Genomic DNA, 25,031 nt, shown 5'->3' with positions numbered 1-25,031 from the left:
GACACAAGCTTAGAGTAGTGTAAAATCTCTCCTGGTGTCATATGGCTAGTAATAGGTGGATCTGAGATTTGATTCTAGGACTATTTGACCTCAAGGCTAATGATGATGGTAGTAATATAGCAGCTGACATTGGTTCGTCTGTGTGTGGCATCTTGTTTCATTGACTACATGAAACCTTTAAAGAATGGTATGAAGCAAGCTCTCTCCTACTTCAGGATATGAAAGAAGAACAAACTAAACCCAAGTACAGTGATTGAAGGACACAATATGGATTAGAGTGCATAAAAATAAAATGGAGAATGGAAGAAGAATAGAGGAAATTAATGAAACCAAAGTTGATTCTTCAAAGTAAAATCAACAAAATTGACGACCATTAACTAGACTGACTAAGAAAAAAAGAGAGAAGATTAAAATTACTAAAATCAGAAATGAAAATGGAGTCCAAGCATGGTGGGTCATCTTTTAATCCTAGCATTTTGGAAGGTCACAATGGGAGGGTTTCTTGAGGCCAGGTGTTTGGACCAGCATAGGTAACCTGGGGAAACCCTCCGTCTACAAAAAAATTTTAAAACCAATTAGCTGGGCATGGTGGCATGCATCTGTAGTCCAAGTATCTTGGGAGGCTGAAGAAGAAGAATTGCTTGAGCCCAGGAGGTTGAGGCTGCAGTAAGCCATAATCACGCCACTGTATTTCAGCCTGGGCTGGCCTACAAAGTGAGAGCCTGTCTCTCTCTCTTAAAAAAATAAAGAAAAAGGAAAAAAGAAAATGAAGTGATTACTACCAATTCTAATAAAATAATGATTATGAAAGTACTGTAAATAATTGTATGCCAATAAATTGGATAACCTAGATGAAATAGATAAATTCCTAGAAAAATACAAAAATATGAATAGAACTATAATTAGTAATAAGATTGAATCAGTAAAAGCATTTGATGAAATTCAGTATTTTTTCATAATAAAAGCATTCTAACTAAGAATGGAAGGAAACCACCTCAACATAAAGGTAATATGGGGAAAACCCAATGCTAACATCATACTGTGTGGAGAAATACTGATAGCTTTCCCTGTATGAGCAGAAACAACACAAGGATGCTGCTTTTGACACTTCTATTCAATGTAGTATTGAAAGGTCTTGTCAGAAAAATTAGGCAAGGTTTTTAAAAAGACATTCAAATGGGAAGAAAGGAGTAAAATTATTTCTGTTTGCAGATAACTTGAACTTATATGTAGAAAATCCTAAAGATGGAACAAACCTATTAGAATTAATAAATGAATTCAGTAATGTTGCACAATACAAAATCAACGTTCAAACATCAGTCGTATTTCAATACACTAACCATGAACAATCTGAAGGGAAATTAAGAAAAACAATTTAGGGGGGCACAGCAAGATGGCCAAATAGGAACAGCTCCAGTCTCAAACTCCCAGCGCGAGTGACACAGAAGACAGGTGATTTCTGCATTTTCAACTGAGGTACTGGGTTCATCTCACTAGGGAGTGCGGGACAATCGGTGCTGGTCAGCTGCTGCAGCCCATCCAGCGAGAACTGAAGCAGGGCGAGGCATCACCTCACCTGGGAAGCGCAAAGAGGAAGGGAATCCCTTTTCCTAGCCAGGGGAAGTTAGACACACAACACCTGGAAAATCGGGTAACTCCCAACCACTACTGCGCTTTACCAAGGATCTTAGCAAACAGGCACACCAGCAGATTATACCCCACACCTGGCCGGGAGGGTCCCACACCCACAGTGCCTCCCTCATTGCTAGTACAGCAGTCTGTGATCTACCGGCAAGGCAGCAGCCAGGCTGGGGGAGGGCTGCCCGCCATTGCTGAGGCTCAAGTAGGTAAACAAAGCCGCTAGGAACCTCGAACTGGGTGGAACTCACAGCAGCTCAAGGAGTCCTGCCTGTCTCTGTAGACTCCACCTCTGGGGACAGGGCACAGCTAAACAACAACAACAACAAAAAGAAGCAGCTGAAACCTCTGCAGATGCAAATGACTCTGTCTGACAGCTTTGAAGAGAGCAGTGGATCTCCCAACATGGACGTTGAGATCTGAGAACAGACAGACTGCCTGCTCAAGTGGGTCCCTAACCTCTGAGTAGCCTACCTGGGAGACATCCCCCACTAGGGGCAGACCTACACCCCACACCTCACACGGTGGAGTACACCCCTGAGAGGAAGCTTCCAAAGCAAGAATCAGACAGGTACACTCGCTGTTCAACAATATTCTATCTTCTGCAGCCTCTGCTGCTGATACCCAGGCAAATAGAGTCTGGAGTGGACATCAAGCAATCTCCAACAGACCTACAGCTGAGGGTCCTGACTGCTAGAAGGAAAACTAACAAACAGGAAGGACACCCACACCAAAACCCCATCAGCATGTCACCATCATCAAAGACAAGAGGCAGATAAAACCACAAAGATGGGGGAAAAGCAGGGCAGAAAAGCTGGAAATTCAAAACATAAGAGTGCATCTCCCCCTGCAAAGGAACGCAGCTCATGGCCAGCAACGGATCAAAGCTGGATGGAGAATGACTTTGACGATATGAGAGAAGAAGTCTCCAGTCCATCAAACTTCTCAGAGCTAAAGGAGGAATTACGTACCCAGCACAAACAAACTAAAAATCTTGAAAAAAGAATGGAAGAATTGATAACTAGAATAATTAATGCAGAGAAGGCCATAAACGAACTGACAGAGATGAAAACCATGACACAAGAAATACGTGACAAATGCACAAGCTTCAGTAACTGACTCGATCAACTGGAAGAAAGAGTATCAGTGATTGAGGATCAAATGAATGAAATGAAGCAAGAAGAGAAATCTAAAGAAAAAAGAAGAAAAAGAAATGAACAAAGCCTGCAAGAAGTATGGGATTATGTAAAAAGACCAAATCTACGTCTGATTGGGGTGCCTGAAAGTGAGGGGGAAAATGGAACCAAGTTGGAAAACAGTCTTCAGGATATCATCCAGGAGAACTTCCCCAACCTAGTAGGGCAGGCCAACATTCAAATTCAGGAAATACAGAGAACGCCACAATGATACTCCTCGAGAAGAGCAACTCCAAGACACATAATTGTCAGATTCACCAAAGTTGAAATGAAGGAAAAAATCTTAAGGGCAGCCAGAGAGAAAGGCCGGGTTACCCACAAAGGGAAGCCCAAAAGACTAACAGCAGATCTCTCAGCAGAAACTCTACAAGCCAGAAGAGAGTGGGGGCCAATATTCAACATTCTTAAAGAAAAGAATTTTAAACCCAGAATTTCATATCCAGCCAAACTAAGTTTCATAAGTGAAGGGGAAATAAAATCCTTTACAGATAAGCAAATGCTTAGAGATTTTGTCACCACCAGGCCTGCCTTACAAGAGACCCTGAAGGAAGCACTAAACATGGAAAGGAACAACCAGTACCAGCCATTGCAAAAACATGCCAAAATGTAAAGACCATCGAGGCTAGGAAGAAACTGCATCAATTAACGAGCAAAATAACCAGTTAATATCATAATAGCAGGATCAAGTTCACACATAACAATATTAACCTTAAATGTAAATGGACTAAATGCTCCAATTAAAAGACACAGACTGGCAAACTGGATAAAGAGTTAAGACCCATCAGTTTGCCACATTCAGGAGACCCATCTCACATGCAGAGACATACATAGGCTCAAAATAAAGGGATGGAGGAAGATCTACCAAGCAAATGGAGAACAAAAAAAAGCAGGGGTTGCAATACTAGTCTCTGATAAAACAGAGTTTAAACCATCAAAGATCAAAAGAGACAAAGAAGGCCACTACATAATGGTAAAGGGATCAATTCAACAGGAAGAGCTAACTATCCTAAATATATATGCACCCAATACAGGATCACCCAGATTCAGAAAGCAAGTCCTTAGAGACTTACAAAGAGACTTAGACTCCCATACAATAATAATGAGAGACTTCAACACCCCACTGTCAACATTACACAGATCAACGAGACAGAAAGTTAACAAGGATATCCAGAAATTGAACTCATCTCTGCAGCAAGCAGGCCTAATAGACATCTACAGAACTCTCCACCCCAAATCAACAGAATATACATTCTACTCAGCACCACATCACACTTATTCCAAAATTGACCACATAGTTGGAAGTAAAGCACTCCTCAGCAAATGTACAAAAACAGAAATTATGACAAAATGTCTCTCAGACCACAGTGCAATCAAACTAGAACTCAGGACTAAGAAACTCAACCAAAACCGCTCAACTATATGGAAACTGAATAACCTGCTCCTGAATGACTACTGGGTTCATAAGGAAATGAAAGAAGAAATAAAGATGTTCTTTGAAACCAATGAGAACAAAGATACAACATACCAGAATCTCTGGGACACATTTGAAGCAGTGTGTAGAGGGAAATTTAGAGCACTAAATGCCCACAAGAGAAAACTGGAAAGATCTAAAATTGACACTCTAACATCACAATTAAAAGAGCTAGAGAAACAAGAGCAAACACATTCGAAAGCTAGCAGAAGGCAAGAAATAAGTAAGATCAGAGCAGAACTGAAGGAGATAGAGACACAAAAAGCCCTCCAAAAAATCAATGAATCCAGGAGTTGGTTTTTTGAAAAGATCAACAAAATTGATAGACCGCTAGCAAGACTAATAAAGAAGAAAAGAGAGAAGAATCAAATAGGTGCAATGAAAAATGATAAAGGGATTATCATTACCGACCTCACAGAAATACAAACTACCATCAGAGAATATTATAAATACCTCTATGCAAATAAACTAGAAAATCTAGAAGAATTGGATAATTTCCTGGACATTTACACTCTTCCAAGACTAAACCAGGAAGAAGCTGAATTCCTGAATAGACCAACAGCAGGCTCTGAAATTGAGGCAATAATTAATAGCCTACCCACCAAAAAAAGTCCAGGACCAGATGGATTCACAGCTGAATTCTACCAGAGGTACAAGGAGGAGCTGGTACCATTCCTTCTGAAACTATTCCAATCAATAGAAAAAGAGGGGATCCTCCCTAACTCATTTTAGGAGGCCAACATCATCCAGATACCAAAGCCTGGCAGAGACACAACAAAAAAAGAATTTTAGACCAATATCCCTGAAGAACATCGATGCAAAAATCCTCAATAAAATACTAGCAAACCAGATCCAGCAGCCCATCAAAAAGCTTATCCACCAAGATCAAGTGGGCTTCATCCCTGAGATGCAAGGCTGGTTCAACATACGCAAATCAATAAACGTAATCCAGCATATAAACAGAACCGAAGACCAAAACCACATGATTATCTCAACAGATGCAGAAAAGGCTTTTGACAAAATTCAACAGCCTTTCATGCTAAAAACTCTCAATAAATTCGGTATTGATGGAACATATTTCAAAATAATAAGAGCTATTTATGATAAACCCACAGCCAATATCATACTGCATGGGCAAAAACTGGAAAAATTCCCTTTGAAAACTGGCACAAGACAGGGATGCCCTCTCTCACCACTCTTACTCAACATAGTGTTGGAAGTTCTGGCTAGGGCAATCAGGCAAGAGAAAGAAATAAAGGGTATTCAGTTAGGAAAAGAAGAAGTCAAATTGTCCCTGTTTGCAGATGACATGATTGTATATTTAGAAAACCCCGTTGTCTCAGCCCAAAATCTCCTTAAGCTGATAAGAAACTTCAGCAAAGTCTCAGGATACAAAATCAATGTGCAAAAATCACAAGCATTCTTATACACCAGTTATGGACAAATAGATAGCCAAATCATGAATGAACTTCCATTCACAATTGCTTCAAAGAGGATAAAATACCTAGGAATCTAACTTACAAGGGATGTAAAGGACCTCTTCAAGGAGAAATACAAACCACTGCTCAGTGAAATAAAAGAGGACACAAATGGAAGAACATACCATGCTAATGGATAGGAAGAATCAATATCTTAAAAATGGCCATATTGCCCAAGGTAATTTATAGATTCAATGCCATCCCCATCAAGCTACCAATGACTTTCTTCACAGAATTGGAAAAAACTGCTTTAAAGTTCATATGGAACCAAAAAGGAGCCCGCATTGCCAAGACAATCCTAAGTCAAAAGAACAAAGCTGGAGGCATCATGCTACCTGACTTCAAACTATACTACAAGGCTACAGTAACCAAAACAGCATGGTACTGGTACCAAAACAGAGATATAGACCAATGGAACAGAACAGAGCCCTCAGAAATAATACCACACATCTATAGCCATCTGATCTTTGACAAACCTGAGAAAAACAAGAAATGGGGAAAGGATTCCCTATTTACTAAGTGGTGCTGGGAAAATTGGCTAGCCGTAAGTAGAAAGCTGAATCTGGATCCTTTCCTTACTCCTTATACAAAAATTAATTCAAGATAGATTAGAGACTTAAATGTTAGACCTAATACCATAAAAACCCTAGAAGAAAACCTAGGTAATACCATTCAGGACATAGGCAAGGGCAAGGACTTCATGTCTAAAACACCAAAAGCAGAGGCAACAAAAGCCAAAATTGACAAATGGGATCTCATTAAACTAAAGAGCTTCTGCATAGCAAAAGAAACTACCATCAGAGTGAACAGGCAACCTACAGAATGGGAGAAAATTTTTGCAATCTACTCATCTGACAAAGGGCTAATATCCAGAACCTACAAAGAACTCAAACAAATTTACAAGAAAAAAAAAAAACCATCAAAAAGTGGGCAAAGGATATGAACAGACATTTCTCAAAAGAAGACATTCATACAGCCAACAGACACATGAAAAAATGCTGATCATCACTGGCCATCAGAGAAATGCAAATCAAAACCACAATGAGATACCATCTCACACCAGTTAGAATGGCAGTCATTAAAAAGTCAGGAAACAACAGGTGTTGGAGAGGATGTGGAGAAATAGGAACACTTTTACACTGTTGGTGGGATTGTAAACTACTTCAACCATTATGGAAAACAGTATGATGATTCCTCAAGGATCTAGAACTAGAAGTACCATATGACCCACCCATCCAACTACTGGGTAGATACCCAAAGGATTATAAATCATGCTGCTATAAAGACACATGCACACGTATGTTTATTGTGGCACTATTCACAGTAGCAAAGACTTGGAATCAACCCAAATGTCCATCAGTGATAGACTGGATTAAGAAAATGTGGCACATATACACTATGGAATACTATGCAGCCATAAAAATGGATGGGTTTATGTCCTTTGTAGGGACATGGATGCAGCTGGAAACCATCATTCTCAGCAAAGTATCACAAGAACAGAAAACCAAACACCGCATGTTCTCACTCATAGGTGGGAACTGAACAATGAGATCACTTGGACTCGGGAAGGGGAACGTCACACACTGGGGCCTATCATGGGGAGGGGGGAGGGGGGAGGGATTGCACTGGGAGTTATACCTGATGTAAATGACAAGTCGATGGGTGCCGACGAGTTGATGGGTGCAGCACACCAACATGGCACAAGTATACATATGTAACAAACCTGCACGTTATGCACATGTACCCTAGAACTTAAAGTACAATAACAATAAAAAAAGGAAAACAATTTAATTTGTATTAATATCAAAGAGAATAAAATATTTAGGAATAAATTTAACCAAAGAGGTGAAATGATTATACCTGAAATCCATAAAATATTGCTTAATGATGACATCAATAAAATGAAAGACATTTTGTTTTCATGAATTAGAAGACTCACTATTGTTAGGAGGACAATGCTACCCAAAGCGAGCTGCAGATTCAATACAACTCCTTCAGAATCTCAGTGACATTTTTACACTAAAAGAAAAATCCGTCCTAAAATTTATATTAAATCTCATGACTCTAAATAGACAAACAACTTTGAAGAGGAACAATGAGGCTGGAGGACTCACACTTCCTGATCTCAGCATTTACTACAAAGCCCCAGTAACCAATACAGTGTGGTACTGGCATAAAGGAGGACATAGAAATTAATGAGATAGAACAGAGAGCCCAGAAAGAAATACTTACACATATGGCCAAATGATTTTCATCGACTGTGCCAAGATCGTTCAATGGGGAAAGGACAGTGTTCTCACCAAATGATATTGGGAAAGCTGGATATCCAAGGGCAAGAATGAGTGGAACCTTTACCTAACACCATATACAAAAATTAACCCACAATAGATCAAAGATCTAAATGTAAGAGCAAAATCTATACAACTCTTAGAAGAAAACATAGGAGAAAAGCTTCACGATACTGGATTTCACAATGATTTATTGGTTGTAGCAACAAAAGCATAGGCAACAAATAAAATGGATAAATTGGACTTCATAAAAATCAAAATCTTTTATATATTGAAGAACATTATCAAGAAAGTAAAAAGGCAACCTATGAAATGAGAAAAATAATTGCAAATTATGAGTGTGAAAAGAAATTAATTTCCAGAATACATGAAAAACTACAAGTAAACAACAGCAAACATCCAGAAACCCAATTAAAAAATGAACAAATGATTAAAATAGAGTTTTCTCCAAAGAAGATATGCAAATATCCAATAAGCCCATGCAGAGTTCCTCAGCGTCATGAATACATAGAGATATGCAAATCAAAACCACAATGTGACACCACCTCACACACTTTAGGATGTCTTTGATAAACAACAATGACAGCAACACAAAACAACAAGTGTTTTCAAATAGATGGAAAAATTGGAGCTCTAGTGCATTGCTGATGGGAATGGGAAATGTTATAGCCACTGTAAAAAGTGGTGTGGCTGTTTCTCAAAAAATTAAACAATAAATTACCATTCGACCCAGCAATTCCACTTCTGGACATACTGCCTATAGAATGGAAGGAAATTTGAACAAATATTTGCACATTGATGTTCAGAGAAGCATTACTTACAATAGCCAAAAAATGGAAACAACAGAAAAGTCCATGGAAAGATAAGTAGGTAGGCAAATGAGGTATATCTATACATCGAAATGTTATTCAACCTTAACAAGGAATAAAATTCCTATACCCCGTGCAAAGTGGATGAACCTTGAAGACATCATGCTAACTGAAATAAGCCAGACACGAAACGATAATTATTCTATAATTCCATTTATAAAAGATAGAATAGCCAGTTACATAGAGACAGAAAGTAGAATGGTATGTGCTAAGGGATAGGGGGAGAAGAAGTGAGAGTTACTGTTTATAGGGTATAGAGGTTTAATATGGTAAAAGGAAAAAGTTCTGGAAATGGATAGTGTGACAGTTACACAACACTAAATTGCATACGTAGAAATAGTTAATGATAAGTCTTATATTAGATATATATAAAGTGTCCTGGTAGTCTTACACTCTATACATACACACTTTTTTCATTGCCCCTTTCCTGCTATGCAGAGTCCCAGAGGTGAATCTCCCTATTTATTCAAGTGTGCATCACTCACTGTCCTCTGTGTTGTGTCCCACATGCAGTGCCCACAGCCTCATACAGCCGGTGACTTCAGAGCCAGGACACAGCTCAAGAGTCTTCCCCGAGGCTCCCTCTCTTCTTATTTCCCTGCAGCCTAGGCTTCACTTCAACTGGCAGCTCGATTTAGCCGAATTCAGGACAGTCCACCAGGGCTTTTTCTCCACACATGCTGGTCTCACCCCAGGTGGAGTCAGGCAGGGCCAGTCACCAGAGAAGCCCAGAGCAGAGAAGGCAGCAGTCTGAGCTGCTCCTCCCTCATCCAAGGGGCTTCCTCCTCTCATTTGGGGGAAAAATGTGAGCTTGTTTCAAAGCCTCAGATGTTCCTTGTAGCTCATGGAGTAGGTAAAAGGAAACAAAGACGTGGCAGAAAGGGATGTGTTGATGACAGCGAGAAGCAACGTGACCTTGAGGACTCTCCTTCTTGTCCCTCTGTGAAGCCTCTTCCAACAGAGGGCTCAGGGCTGACAAAGCCCCCTCCCTACCCTTGTCAGACTGGACACAAAGTCAGCCATGAGAAAACAGGAAAATAAGGAGAAGAGAGTCTGTAGAGACAATTTAGGAGGGTTCAAAAGGAGAATTTAGGATTTGCTTCTGCCCATGGGACACAGACTGGGAATAAAAATGTTTTCCTGACTCTTCTCTGAAAACCAGATAGACTCCACCTAAAACCCTGTTGACAATGATGCAGGGATCTACTTACCTGAGACTCTGATCGTCTTGAATGTAGAACATTCGCTGCCAGTGGCTGAGTTACGAACAGAGCAACGATAGAGCCCGCTATGCTTTGTAGTAATTTGGGGGATATAGATCCTTGGTCCTGATTGCAGAAATCTCCCATTTATCGTCCAAGTATACTCTGCCGGTGGATTAGAGTCCGTGAGGCAGTACAAGTAGAGGTTTTGTCCTGAACGGTAGTCGGTCCGTGAAGGGAAAATGCTGGGGATGTCTGGACCATCTGGAGTAAAGGGAATAAAGCCACAGGTGATGTCGTCTAAGGGAAGGGGATGCTCCTGGTCTCTTAAATTGACACAGTGTCCCCCTGAGCCAAGACACACCCTCAAGTCCCAGCCAAACCCCTTCTGTGTTCACTGAGCCAAGGCCTGAGGTATTCACCTGTTTCTCCCATCACAGGCTGTAGACCCCAAGTCTCCCATGACAAGAGCATCCCTTCCCTTATATTCTTGGTTAAGGCTGTGCCTACCCAGGTTTTCCAGGGCAAGGAGTCATGTCCCACTCGGGTGTCCAGAAATAAAATTGTCTGTAAGTGGACCTGAGACAGACTGAGATGTCTGGTCTCTGGTAGTTTGGATTTAAGCTGGTGGCCTGACCCAGAGAGGAAACAAAGATACAGAGGACATCCAGGGTGACTGGGTCACTGCAGATGCTAGCAACTCCGTCCCATATTTCACATTCATAGGTTCCTGTGTCATTTCTTGTGACATTGGGTAGAATGAGGATCCTGTTTTTACCGGGTTGCTTTAGCCTGGGACTGACCGGGAGGCTCTGACCATTTACCCACCACATGAAGGTGTAGCCCTGAGTCTTAGGTTCACAAGTTAAGGCTACAGCGTTCTTATTCTCCATGGGGTTGATGTTGCTGGTGATGTAGGACTTGCACAGCTCTGCTGTGTGGACAGCAGAGAGAAGATTGTCCGGTGTGGCACCTTTGATTCCTCCACAGGCATCCTTCAATCAGAGTTGGCATCTCCCACCTGTCAGCCCTCCTGAGTCCTTGAAAGTCAACAGCTGGTGCATGTGTCATTAGACAGATGCATGATGATATAAAGGCTCAAAGACTGTGAGGCCGCCTGCTCTGTCTTAGGGAAGCACAGACTTTCTCAAGTGTGAATTGAGCAGCAGTTGGGTCACGGACAGATACATCAGTGGGAGTCACAGGCCCAGGTACCCCTCCAAGTCCTTCTCTAATCAGCTGACTGGCTGGCTCACCTTGGGTTCCTTACCTGGAATGTGCAACTGCTGGGCCCCTTCCAAATTCCATCCTACTCTGCCCCCCAAGATGTGATTTCTCTGCAGTTTCCATTTCCAAGGATATTCTAGAGATGAGTAATAATGGGACTTCCCATTGTCCTGAAACCCTGAAGATACTGAGCAGCCTGGCCTGGGACTGGATGTTTCAGCAGAAATAAGACAGGGGAGACCAGAGTCAAGCCTGGAGGTCAGTTCAGTCATCAGGCAGTGGAGGCACAAGGTGGGGCAGTTTTCTGCAGGTGTTTCATGATGACTTACTTGAGCCAGTGACCTCCAAAGATAGAGCAGAGTGCAGGAAATGATCTAGAAAGAGTAAAGGGGACAGGGAAGAGCTGGTGGCTTGGGAGCAGAACCATGTTCCCTGTTTTGGGTTCTTTAAGTTTCCTCTCCTTCTGCAGAGGACAGGTAAGGACTATGTGGATCCTTCCAGAAACACATGTCGACATTTGCAAATGCAGAACGCACTGGTGGAAAGGGTGGGAATGAAGTGCTGGAAATCTGGTCCTCATGGACCATGTGTGTTTGATGGATATGAGACAAATTTGGGGAGAAGTTTTGAATATTCTCTTTCATTGGACCCTCTACTCTCTGATTCCATGGGTTTGACTACTCTAGGGACATCATGTAAGTGGATTCCAGAGTGAATCTGAGAAGAGACTGCTGCTTGCCAGGAACTGGGGGTGGGGAGAATCAGAAGTTGTCCATGGGTGTGTGGTTTCAGTTATGCAAGACAGGGAGGTTCTAGAGATCTGCTGTACAGCTCGATGCCTACAGTTCACACAGATTGAGTATTTCTTATGCAAAAGACTTAAGACAACAAGTGTGTTGGATTTTTGACATTTCTTGATTCTGAACTCTTTGTCATATACTTACTGGTTTAGCATCCCAAATCTGAAGGATTCAAAATCTAAAATGTTCTAGTGAGCATTTCTTTTCAACGTCAGATTGGTACGCCAAAGTGGAAGGTGATAGGCCCAAATACATTCTTGCCCTTTTTTTTCCTCTCATCATGTTTCTAGCTTGGTAATTAGTTTTTGGTCAGTTCCATACTGGCCAAGCTGCACTCCTATATTTTTGAGGGCTTTGGGATGTGAGAGAGGCTGATTGCTACTTTCTATGTCATCAAAACTTTCCAACTTTTCATGGTTGCATCTTTTTCTCAGTGACTCTGTTGTGGCCATCATTAATAAGAGCCTGCCAGGTCAGATTTAATACAGATTTTGGTAATTCTGCAAAAAATGTTACTGGGATTCTGGTAGGGGTTGCATTGAATCTGCAGCTCACTTTGGGTAGTATTGTCATCCTAACAATATTGATTTTTCCAATCCGTGAAAATGAAATGTCTTTCCATATATTGATGTCATCTTTAATTTCTTTCAGTAATGTTTTGGAGTTATCAGGGCATAATCCTTTGATCTTTTTGGTTAAACTTATTCCAAAATATTTTATTCCTTTTGATGTTAAAGTGAATTGAAATTCTTTTCTTAATTTCCTTTCAGATTGTTCACTGTCAGTGTGTAGTCTAAAGAATGATCTAGAAAGAGTCAAGGGGACAGGCAAAAGATGGTGGTTTTGAAGCAGAAACATATTCCCTGTCCTGGGATTTTGATTTTCCCTCTCCCTTAGCAGAGGGCAGGTGGCTCTTCCCTAATAGCCAGATAGAATTCACTGGAAAACATATTGCCAGTGCTCCAGGGATCCACTTACAAGGAACTACGATCCTTTTGATTATGAGATTTGTCCCACCAGCGACTGAGTTATGGATGAAACAGACATAGACCCCTGTATGTTTTAGTGATCTGGGGGATAAAGAACACTTGTGCTGATTGCTGGAACTTCCCATCAGTCAACCAAGAATGCTCTGCCAGTGGGTGAGAGTCTGTGAGGCAGGAGAGCTTGGGACTTCCCCTGTGTGCTAATAGGTGTACGAAGAAGAAATGGTGGGGGCATCCAGGCCATCTGGAGCAAAGAGAATAAAGGTACAGTTGATGTTGTCAGAGGGAAGGGAAAATCCTGGTCTGTGGAAGGGCCACAGTGACCCTGTGACCTAAGTCACAACACTGAACTCCCAGCCAAATCCCTGCTGTGTTCACTGATCTGGAGCCTGAGACATTCACCTGTTTTTCCCATCATAAGCTGTGGACCCTGAGTCTCCTATGACAGGAGCAGCCTCTTCTCTCCCATTGGTGATCAAGCCAAAGCCTACTCTTAGTAGACATGGTCAGCTTTGATATCCAGGGGTAAAGGTCTCTGTACTTGCACCTGAGAGGGACTGGGTTGCACCTGAGAGGGACTGGGAGGCCTGGTCTCTGGCCATGTGTATTTGGGATGGCAGCCTGGCTCACAGAGAATTAGAAGATACTCACAGAGGAGATTCAGGGTGACTGGGTCACTGTGGCTGGAACTCACTGGGTTCTTCATTTCACATTAATAGGGTCCTGCAGTATCCTTTGTGACATTAAATAGAACGAGGGTCCTGTTGTTTTCGGACAGCTGCAACTTGCGACTGATAGGGAGGCTCTGACCATTTATCCACCACAGGTAGCTTACATCCTGAGTGTCAGGATCACAGGATAAGATGACAGTCTCCGTGGCCTCCCTGGGGTTTAAGTTGCTGCTGGAGATGGAGGGCTTGGGAGTCTCCACTGTGGAGATAACAGAGAGAAGATTGTCCTGTGTGGCACCTTTGATTCCTCCAAAGACATTTTTCAATCAGAGATGGCATTTCTCACCTCTCAACCCAACCAAGTCCCTAAAAGCCCATGGCAGGTGTGTGTGTTACAAGAGTGATGCATAGCAATCTGAGGGCTCAGAGATTGTGAGGCTGCCTGTTTTATGTGGGAGAAGCACAGACTTTCTCAAGTGAGAATTGAGCAGCAGCATTGGGTCATGGAAAGACACATGACCAGCAGTCACAGCCCCTGGTGCCTCTCTGAGTCTCTCCCTCTCCAACTGCCTGCCTGGCCCACCCTGTGGTCCTCACCTGGAGCATGCAGTGCTGGAATCTTCTTAGTTTCAGTCTTACTTTGTCCCCAAGGTATGTTTTCTCTGCAGCTTCCCTTTCAAGGACATCCTAGAGATGGATGATGGAACTTCCCATTGTCCTTAAACCCTTTGGGTACTGGGAAGCCTGGCCTGGACTGGGTAATTCAGCAGAAATAACACAGGGCAGACCAGAGTCAAGCCTGGAGGTCAGTTCAGTCATCAGGCAGTGGAGCCACAAGGTGGGGCAGTTTTCTCAGCTGTCTCATAGTGACTGACTTGAGCCAGTGACCGCTGAAGATAGAGCAGAGTCCAAGGAATGACCTACAAAGAGTGAAGGGGACAGGCAAGAGTTCATAGCTTTGGACCAAGACCATGTTCCCTGTTCTGTGTCCATGATGTTCCCTTCCCCCTGTAGAAGGCAGGTGAGCACCATGTGGATCTTTCTAGAAATACATGGGGATTTTTGCAAATGCAGAACTAACTGGTGGAAAGGGCGAACATGAACTGATGATGGAAGTCTGGCCCTCATGGACCCTATGTGTTTGGTGGCTATTAGACCAATATTTGGGAAGAAGTCTTGCAGATGCTTTCTCTCATTAGACATTCTACTCTCTGATTCTATGAATTTGACTACTCTATGTACCTCATTTCAGCAGATTCCAGACTGAATCAGAGAGTAGAATAGTAATTTCCAGGAGCTGTGGTCAGGGGAATAGGGCATTGTTCCATGGTTGTGTGGTTTCAGTTAGGCAGGTTGAGGATGTTCTAGAGATCTCCTGTACAGCTTCATGTCTATAGTTCATGCAGATAAAGTGTTCCTTATGCAGAAAGCTTAAAACCAAGTGTTTTGGAATTCTAACTTTTTTTTATTTTGGAATATTTGCAGTAGATGTACTGGGTTAGCATCCCACATCTGAAAAATTTGAAATCCAAAATGCTCCAGTGAGCACTTCTTTTTAGCATCACATCAGTGGTCAGAAGTGTTGGATTTTGGAGCATTTCAGATTTTGAATTTGCAGATTTGGGATGCTCAATTTGTAATACTGTAATTTTCCTAAAAAAGTTCTCTGGAGTTTAGACCTCATGTTATGTTCTGACTCTAGTAACAAAAAAAACAAAAACAAAAACAAAAACACTTTTGAAGGAAACATTAAAATGTTGTCATAAGTGGAAATTTTTACGGATGGTCCAAACATCTAAGATGAATTGCTGGTAGTAGTATTTCTCTTGATACCCAATTAAGGTTTAGGTGTGGGGTGAATTCCAGCAGGATCACATTACGCTCAAAGAAAGATACCAACCGTGATTTGAAATTACCAAGTCCTTAAGTAGAGAGAGTCCCGTTAAAAGGACAGAACTGGTCAGTGTGTCAATTACATAAAGGGAGGAATGATGCCGAATTAAAAGAAGTGATGTGTGTTATGGTAGTAAATATAGAAGGAACTCCCTGTTTCTAATTTCTGTGCAGAGTTAGGAAAAATGGGGAGGAGCCCAGAACAGGTATGTGAAATGCTTTCTTCATTTTCTCTTAACCTCAGGAAATACAACTTGAGTTTCAGTTTGTGTGAATTAGGAAGAGTCTAAGTGAGACGCCAATGGCTCATGTGTCCCCAACACGAAGAACCCCACCTTATGAAAATGGCATCATCATGAGGAAACAGTTGTATGTGGCACAGGCACCAAAATGACCAGATACAGGCACTAAACCCACCTGGCCACCTGCAACAGGTCCCCGAAACTACCAGTATTCCCATTACCTGTATGTTACAGCCTTGGTAGTTGTCCCGCAACTACAAAGTTTAAAAATTGCTATAGTCAATGCAAAATGTTGAATATGAAGTAGAATATGTTGTTCCACTTTTTTCCCCCACTCTTTTTGAACTTTCCTGTTTCACTTTTGGAGGTTTCTATCGACACATCCTCAAGCTAGGGATTCTTTCCTCAGCTGTGTGGAGTCTACCAGTAAGCATCAAAAGCATTCTTCATTTCTCTAACAGCACTTTTTGTTGTTTTTTTTTCTGAGACGGAGTCCCGCTCTGCTGCCCAGGTTGCAGTGCACTGGCATGATCTTGGCTAACTGCAAGCTCCGCATCCCTGGTTCACGCCATTCTTCTGCCTCAGCCTCCCGAGGAGCTGTGACTACAGGCGCCTGACACCACGCCTGGCTAATTTCTTTGTATTTTTAGTAGAGACGGGGTTTCACCGTGTTAGCAGGGATGGTCTCGATCTCTTGACCTTGTGATCCGCTCGCCTCAAACTCCCAAAATGCTGGGATTACAGGCGTGAGCCACTGTGCCTGGCCATCTCTGAGGGATTTTAACGAGTTGTTGACTTTTGAGATTGTTCAGCTTTTTACTTACTGTTAGAAGCGAGTGACAAATTTCAAGCTTCTTTTTTTTTTTTCTTTTTGAGACGGAGTCCCACTCTGTCTCCCAGGCTGGAGTGCAGTGGCCAGATCCCAGCTCACTAAAGCTCCGCCTCCCGGGTTTACGCCATGCTCCTTCCTCAGCCTCCCGAGTAGCTGGGACTACAGGCGCCCGCCACCTCGCCCGGCTAGTTTTTTGTATTTTTAGTAGAGACGGGGTTTCACTGTGTTAGCCAGGATGATCTCCATCTCCTGACCTCGTGATCCACCCGTCTCGGCCTCCCAAAGTCCTGGGATTACAGGCTTGAGCCACCACGCCCAGCCTCAAGCTTCTTTATGCCTGACAGGAAACCAGAAATCTCTAGGAAGTGACTGGGAATGTGAGCTCCATAGTAGGTTGAGGATGGAGTCACGAGTGAAATGGGTGAAATCAGCCCGGGGGCTTTGGAGACTGCAGGACTGTCGAGCCTCTGACACCCTGGTGAGTCAGTGCAAAGATTACAACAGTGACAGCAAACTGGCATGGCTGACTCCATCTGGCATCTAGTCTCAGGCTGGCTGTCCTCACTCATTCCTGGACATAGGCCAGGCTAACCATGGGAGGAATTTAGTTTATGCATTAACTTTGAAGAAACAATGATAATTGTTTCTCCATAAAACTAATTCCCTTATTTTGCCAGGGATTGCCTTTGCAAAACTGGTGAAAGACCGTGAGACTAAGATTATAGGAGGGAACTGAATTCTGCTAAAATGGAGGCACAGTTTCTATAATCCCTTACTGCTCAAATGTCATTTGACCAGAGTTTACAAAATTTGTAACTAATTGCTCCTATAGATAACATCACTATTGTAGAACCTGAGATTGGTCTTTTGAGACGTTTCTCATTTCTTGCATTCTGGTAACCCACTGACCTCATCCATACCCATGACTAATGGCTCAGCCAGTCACGTGGTCCCCACCTAGAATCAGATTCGAGCACAAACAGATCATTTCCCTCCGCCCGCATGATTCCATCCCCAAACAATCAGTAGTACCCATTTTTTAGTCCTGTGCCCCTGAAACTATCCTTGAAAATCTCTAACCCCTGATCCACTAGGGAGGCTGATTTGAGTAATAATAAACCTCCATCCTCCTGTTTGCCAGACTTGGAGTCATTAAAATCTTCATTTACTGCAAATCACCATCAGGATAAATTGGTTTTGTTTGTGCAGGAGGCCAGAAGAACATGTCTGGGAACTATAAGGGTGGATGGAGGAGCTGCCTATCCCTGTCCCATGGTCTTGTCCACAGATCAGCCTCACAAAGGAAAGAGCCCTGGGTGGGGATACAGTGGAAGCTTATTTTCTTAGTGACCTGGGGACATTGGCTTGAGATGAAGCCTGGCAGGAGTGGCAACTCAAGGTGGTTTCTGTGTCTTTCCTATTTCCTGGGAGGTGGACCAGGCCACACTGTTAGCAGGAAGGGAACAGAACAGTCAGCCTAGTTAGAGGGAGTGTCTGGGGAAGGCCTAGGGGTGGAGGAAGAAACTGTGCAGGACAGGGCTTGCTAGTTAGAATGAAGTGGGAGGAAGATGAGGGACCAGAGAAGCAGAGGGAGGCAGAGACAGCATGGCAGTGAATAGCAGGGGTTACAGTGACTTCAGAGAACCCAGGGACCAGGTGCCCTCATTTCCACAGTCCAGGACCAGGGCGCCCTGAAAACCCTCCAGTGACCAAAGAGCTTCAGAGTTATACATGAGGTGGGGTGCTTTAGGGGCAAGAGGTAGTGGGGGCATGAAACATGGGTGTCAGCCTCTGAAGGATAAGGGACAGGTGTGGCTAGAACTTCCTAGGATTCTGCATCCAAGATACAGTCTAAAGAGGTTATGGGTCATTCATTTCTTCATTCAATTCCTTCATTTGTTATGTGAGAGCTCCTGAGTGTGTGTCTCTCACTGGGCCTGTGCTGGTGCGGGGTGTGAGTGCGGAAGGAAAACAAGGTCCTCTCCTTTATCCTGTTCTGCCAGTGACATAGACACTTTGGGAAACAGGATTTCAGGTTCAGTGATAGGGGTTAAGATCTGAGGGGGAGGCCTGGACATTTTTTGCACTGACTCTGACAGTTGAGGCAGGTGATTTAGTTCTGGAGTACAGACCAATCAGCTGACCATTTGCTCTCACTCCTCTGAGGTTTGGATGCCAAAGATGAGAGGATTTGAGCCAATAAATGACTATGGGGTCCTTGGAATCCAATAAGACATCACTTCTGGTGGAGGAGAGGATGGGCCTGTGACTGCAGACAGACCTCATGTGACCCTGATCTGCCTTTTGTGTTTGTGTGACTCTGGTTCAGTGACTGTGCCTTCCTGTGCCTCAGTTTTCTCTCAGTCAAATGAGCTAAATGGCAAATGGACTGTGGCTTTTCAGCTATCGGTGAATAAATTGTAAATTCTTCACAGTCACCGGATCTAATGCTTGGCACAGTGGAGGTGTTCACACAAACAGCATTTATTATTATTCACTCTCATGAGAGAGCACCTTTAGGTCAGATCCCTGTGGACAAGCTGCTGCCAGGTACATTTTCTCTCTTCTGCTTCTGCTTCTGGGGACATTAGACTTTCTATGGAGTGTCCTAAGCCTCACAAGGCAGTTGGCTGATGGTCTACAAAGCTTGTCTTTCTGTCCTCTCCGCTCTGAGTCTCAGGTGAAGAAAGCTCTGTCCTTGCCCAGATGAGGCTCTGAGGGCTGAGACCTGTCAGTGAGCAGCTCCAGGGGACACAGTCCTCAGACAGCTGGTAAATCCTTGGTCCCAGTAAGCCCTGCCACAACCCAGCTGTGGCACAGGCTCCTCAGCTTTATCTGGAGTAAGGATTTAGGGACAGGGGTCTGGGGTTGAGGCTTCTAGGGCTGAGCTTCTCTGAGAGTATCTCAGGAGGCTTCTTAGGCAAAGCCCTACTCAGTTCTCCAGGGTCTTTCTCAGGGTCAAGTTTATGAAGAGAGCATGAGGTTCTTGGCTGAGACTGATCTCCTCCTGCTGAGCACCTCCCCCATCAGACTGTCCTTCCTGTGCAGCAAGTGTCTGCAGGCTCTGGAGGCAGGAAAGGAATTCTGATCTGTTGAGGTTTGTCTCCTCTGTGTGTGTCCTGCACTAAATGCCGAAACGCCAACATGGGACATAATGCAGAGAGGGACACAGGCACAGCCTAGGCCTGACCATCCTGTGTGTGCAAAGTAGAAGTGACCCCCACCCCCCAACACCCAGGGATCATGTGGAATCACTCACGGTATAAGGTGAAATGTCCAGTTACTCCTTTAATCTTATCACCTCGCTTTATAATTTCTATGGTGTAGGATCCTGTGTCATTCTGGGTGACATTCTGGATCAGCAGGGATGCATTGGAATATACTGTTTCTCGTCCACTGTATGCAGGCCCAAATATAATTGTTTCAGTGTCTATCGTATACGCTGTAATGAATTGGTGGAGGTCCATTATTTGCCCTTTGAACCAGACGTAGCCAGTAAGATTCTGGGGCAAATTCTGGACAAGTAGAAGAACATCCTTCCCCTCGTAAATTTTGGTTGGCTGAGCTTCAATCGTGACTTGGGCAGTGGTGGGCGGGTTCCAGAAGATGAAAAGTAATCCTAGGAGTTGGAGAGAACATCAGTCAATATTGAGACCTATGTATTGGGGTGAAAAGATGGGGCCTTGGGTCCTGAGAAGATCTCTTCAATCATCAGCCTTGAAGACACACACAAACACACATACACACACACAGAGGCCCCTTTTGTGTGTGTGTGTGATTGTGTGTTTGTGTCCTACTGTCCTACTGAGTCAAGGTCAGTGGCACGACCCTCATTCCTTCAACGCTTCTGACCTCGGCATTTTTCTCTTTGGAATCCTCTTCCCCAGAGGTCTGCACGGCTCCCTCCACACTGCCCTCAGGTCCTGCTCACATCAGGGCATCCTTAGACTTCTTTCCTGACACCTCCTTCAGAGACCCTGGGTCTTCCCTTTCTGACTTTTCCCTGCTCTGCTCCCTCCGGAACTCTGGTCAACACCTGACCTCACATTCTAGATCATTTGCATGTCTGTCTTCCTGCCCATGAGAGCATGAGTTCCGTGAGGACAGGGACTTTTGTGATCATGGTTGCACCCCAGTGCTTCAGAGAGGCTGTAGACTCCTGTACATGTGAGAGTTCCCAGGGCCCTCCATGCCCGGGGTGTTTTGTTTGTTGTTTTTTTTTTTTTTTCTTTCCCCAATTGTTGAGGTTTTTTGCTGAGGGTAATGTTTCATGCCCTGCTTATATTTTCATTTGAAGTGTCATCTGATAATAGTTATTATTATCATTTTTCAAAATGTGGTGACCAGTGATGATCAACCAGCAAAACAGAACACTGGAGATTTTCCTACCTCTTACCAATACCAGTTCAATGTGATTTTCCTGTTCTGACCCCTGTCTCTCTCTGGTATATTTTCCCCTATCCAGGCTCCAACAGAGCCTTCTTTACTTTTTTTTTTTGAGACAGAGTCCCGTACTGTCACCCAGGCTGGCATGCAGTTGTGCGATCTCGGCTCACTGCAATCTCTGCCTCTCAGGTTCATGCAATTCTCCTGCCTCAAACTCCCGAGTAGCTAGGATTACAGAAGCACACCCCCACACCTGCTAATTTCTTGTATTTTTTGTAGAGACTGGGCTTCACTGTGTTGAGCAGACTGCCCTTGAACTCCTGACCTCATGATCCGCCCACCTCAGCCTCCCAAAGTGCTGGCTTAGTTTGTTTTTTGGAACCCCATCCTCTCCAGGAGACCCCATCCAATCATTCTGCTTCCTCCTCCTGTCCTCTCCCAGGAAGTTCTCTCCTCACCTGTGAGCAGGAGCTCCTTCCAGGTGATGTGCAGTGTGTAGGGAGGGGCTGAGAGGGGCCCCATGGCCTGTGCTGCCTGCATGTTCTCCTCTGTGGAGATGAGCCTGGGATCCAGAAACTTTCTGAGCACAGCTGTCAGCTGTGCTGTCCTTCCTCCTTCTGTGCTGAGCCTCTTCCCGGGGCAGGAGCACTTCTCAGGCTCATGGGTGGGATCTGTGTCCAGAGCATCTTTCTATCCCCTCCCCTCTCAGTCCTGCCTCCTTGTCCTTCCTTCTCTTTTTTCTTTTGTCTGTGTGTCAGGTCCCTGGGAATTGTGGAAGCCTCTGTCTTTTTCAGCACTGATTCTGTCACCAAACCTCGGCACATACTATGTGTAGAAACACAAACACACACACAAAAGAGACACGCACAGACACACACAGTCACACACATACCCTGTAGGTTGGGCAAGCACATTCCTGGGCCTCAGCCTCCTGCTGTCCCCATGGCTCTGGGTTGGGTGGACATTCACGCCCTTTGCCCTCTTTCATCCCCATCTGGCTCTCCCCTTCAGTGCAGGAGGCTGGAGCTGTACCAGGTCCCTGTCACAGGGACACCCCATTGTGCTGTGGGTGAACTGTGTGTCGTCTGATGAGAGGGACCCTTGCTTTCTCTAATTATGTCTAGTTTGGCTGCAGCTTCCAAGGATGGACATTCAGGACCTGGATGTCCCAGAGGAAAGTGTCCTTCCTGGAGGTGTGCAGGGTGAGTCTCTCATGCCTCTTGGGAGGAGAGGCCTGTGATGGTTGCTCGGTGGGGGCTCTGAGTCCCACAGTCAAAGGGACAATTCTAAGTCACTCTATTGCTCCCTGGGGTCTGGTGGCTGAGCTGGGGCTCAGGGTTTCTCATTTCTTCCTGACCATCTTTGGTGTCCTCTCTTCTCTGCCCATCTGATTGTCCTGTGGTCACCACACCTTCCCCGTGGTGGTGCAGGAGGAAGTGGGGAGATACCCAGGAACCCCATGGAACATGGCTCCTTGAGATACAGGAAGGGGAGACTAGGACAGAGCAGGGGTTCAGAGCTGGAGAGATTCATCCCGACTTACTCCGTGGTCGTGATGGGCTCAGCCCTCCATGTGCTGACATACCCAGGGGTCTGTCCTGAGGGTTTTCACCTGACCAAGCTGCTCTCTGTAGACGAGGAACAGGCAGTCACCAGAGAGCCTGTCTGGAGGGACGTTGCTCACACCTGAGAAGGCGGGTGGGGGTGAGTTGTGTCTCGGAGCAAAGAGCAATAATACCCCCTTCTCCTGGCAGAGACACAGGAGAAGTCTGTCTTCCCAAGGGACAGCCGGGGGTAGGTGGACACATCGTATGTGGTGCCTGTGTGTGACCATCACACGCGCTCTGAGCCCCACGGGGTGCAGCGGGCAGGCAGGTCACAGGGTGCCTCACTGATTCCCGGGGAGGCTGTGGGCCCTCAGGCAGCCACTGTCCTATGTCAGCGCTAGGCTTGGCCTAGGATGCCCCACAGAACAGGACAGATGGAGCAGAGGCGGGCATTTAGGGAGCAGTGACAGAAACAGTTGATGAGGATGGAGGGAGGTCACGAGGGGAAAGCGCGCAGTGTGGCGTCGCGTGCACCAGAGTTGCCCTGGGAGATGTCTTTTTAACTGAGCCCAGGGAAGGAGCAGGTGTGTGGGGCAGGAGCTGCCTGCAGAGGGAGTGGTGTTAGGTTGGCGGCCACCAAGTCAGGGAGGAGCTGACAGGGTCCGTGTGGGGAGCATGGAGGACGTTGAGGACTTGGGCCGAGGTGACCCTGGTGAGGGTGGACACTGCTTGGCTATGGGTTCTCCTGAGGGAGGTCGGCAATCCTTGGGAAGACTCCAGGCTGGAGGGACTCTGCCGCCCTCTGGTGGACTGGAAGGGAAGTGTGGGTGGCCGAAGTCCCAGGCCAGGCTGTGTGTTATTCCACAAGGATTTGCACGTTTCAAACGAGGTCACATATGTGCTATATTACAGCTCCATCACCTTCCAGCCCTGTAAGTCCCAGTCTCTGTGGCTCTACGTTCACTGTTCTCCCTCTTTCACGATCGGATGTCCCGAACGCAGATTTTCGTCACCTTCTGTGAGTTTGTGTGTGTGTGCAGTAGGCGACACTGTGTATGCCCTGGGGGCAGTGATGTCTGGGGCTGAGCACTGCACATGGGCTTGGGAACAGAAGACGGAGCAGCAGGGCGGGAGGATCAATGCCAGGGGAGCAGGGACAAGTCCTTTTCATTTTCTCACTCCCAGGGACCAGAACCCAGGATTCTGACTCCAGGGCGCAGTACCACACCCTGCTGGTGTCCCTGGATGTCATGAGTGCTCATAGTGTCATGTTGCCTTGGCATTCATTTTTTAAGGTGTAAATTTATTTGTCTCACATCAGAGACAGGCCTTGCTCACCATGGCACTTTTCAATACTGTATCTGGTTCAAGTGGCTGCAGTTGGTGGCCAGCGATAAAATCTAAGAGGCATCTCTCTTGCTTGGTGTACTGGGCTCCTCTCTCTCCATCTACTTTCTTTAAGGTGATATTCTGACATTTGCCCTTACATTTAAAGTGACCACTTCTCAATCACAGCATGATCTCCTGGTCCCAGTGTTTGCTACTTGCTTTAAACACATCCATTAAAGCTCCCTGCTGGAAACCTGTCAGATAACACCTGGACTTACTAAAGACATTGGCTTACCATTCTCTTCTCTCCTCCCTGCCTGGGCTCACTGACCTCTGTATCTGTGGTCTCCAGGTGTGCCGAGTGCTCCACAGTGTCTATAAGTACTAAAAACACTTACACATTGTGGTCATATCATTATAGCCTCACATGCCATCCAGGGCCTGACATCGAGGCTGCCCTGTGGGACCTGTGCTCATTGAACCCCTGCTGGGGCTCTTGTTTTGGGACCTGCAGTTCTTCTGGGGACAGGAGCTTCCAGCTAAGTTGACTGAAAAAGTGATATGTTTCATGGAAAACACTGGGTCAGATGATGTATTCATGGACTTCAGCTGCCATAACAAACACCTTAGCCTGGGTCAATTAAATAATAGAAATCTATTTTTCACAGTTCTGTGAATAATGTGCTATTTTAACCACTTTAAAATGTGCAATCAAATGCAATTAACCACAAACACAGTGTTAAGTTACCATCACCACTATTTTTCCTAGAAAATTTTTATCATTTTAAACTGAAACTTTGTATCTTTGAAACTATAGTAACTCCCTGTATTTTCCACCCTAGACCTTGATCATCTCTACTCTGTCTCTGTGAATTTGCCTATTCTTGATGTTTCATATAAATGGAATTATATGTATATGTTATTTAGTTCTGACATATTTCACTTAGCATAAATGTTTCCAAAGCCCATGCATCTT

At 44.7% G+C, this 25,031-nt stretch overlaps 1 pseudogene; it reads right to left on the bottom strand.

Moving 5' to 3' along the window:
- Window positions 1-484: 484 nt before the first annotated feature.
- LOC103247675 (pregnancy-specific beta-1-glycoprotein 7-like) lies at window positions 485-21,701 on the bottom strand (annotated as a pseudogene).
- Window positions 21,702-25,031: the final 3,330 nt, after the last annotated feature.

Source organism: Chlorocebus sabaeus, chromosome 6, assembly GCF_047675955.1.
Source record: "Chlorocebus sabaeus isolate Y175 chromosome 6, mChlSab1.0.hap1, whole genome shotgun sequence".
Lineage (NCBI taxonomy): Eukaryota > Metazoa > Chordata > Mammalia > Primates > Cercopithecidae > Chlorocebus > Chlorocebus sabaeus.
This window is presented reverse-complemented; position numbering and strand designations above follow the sequence as displayed.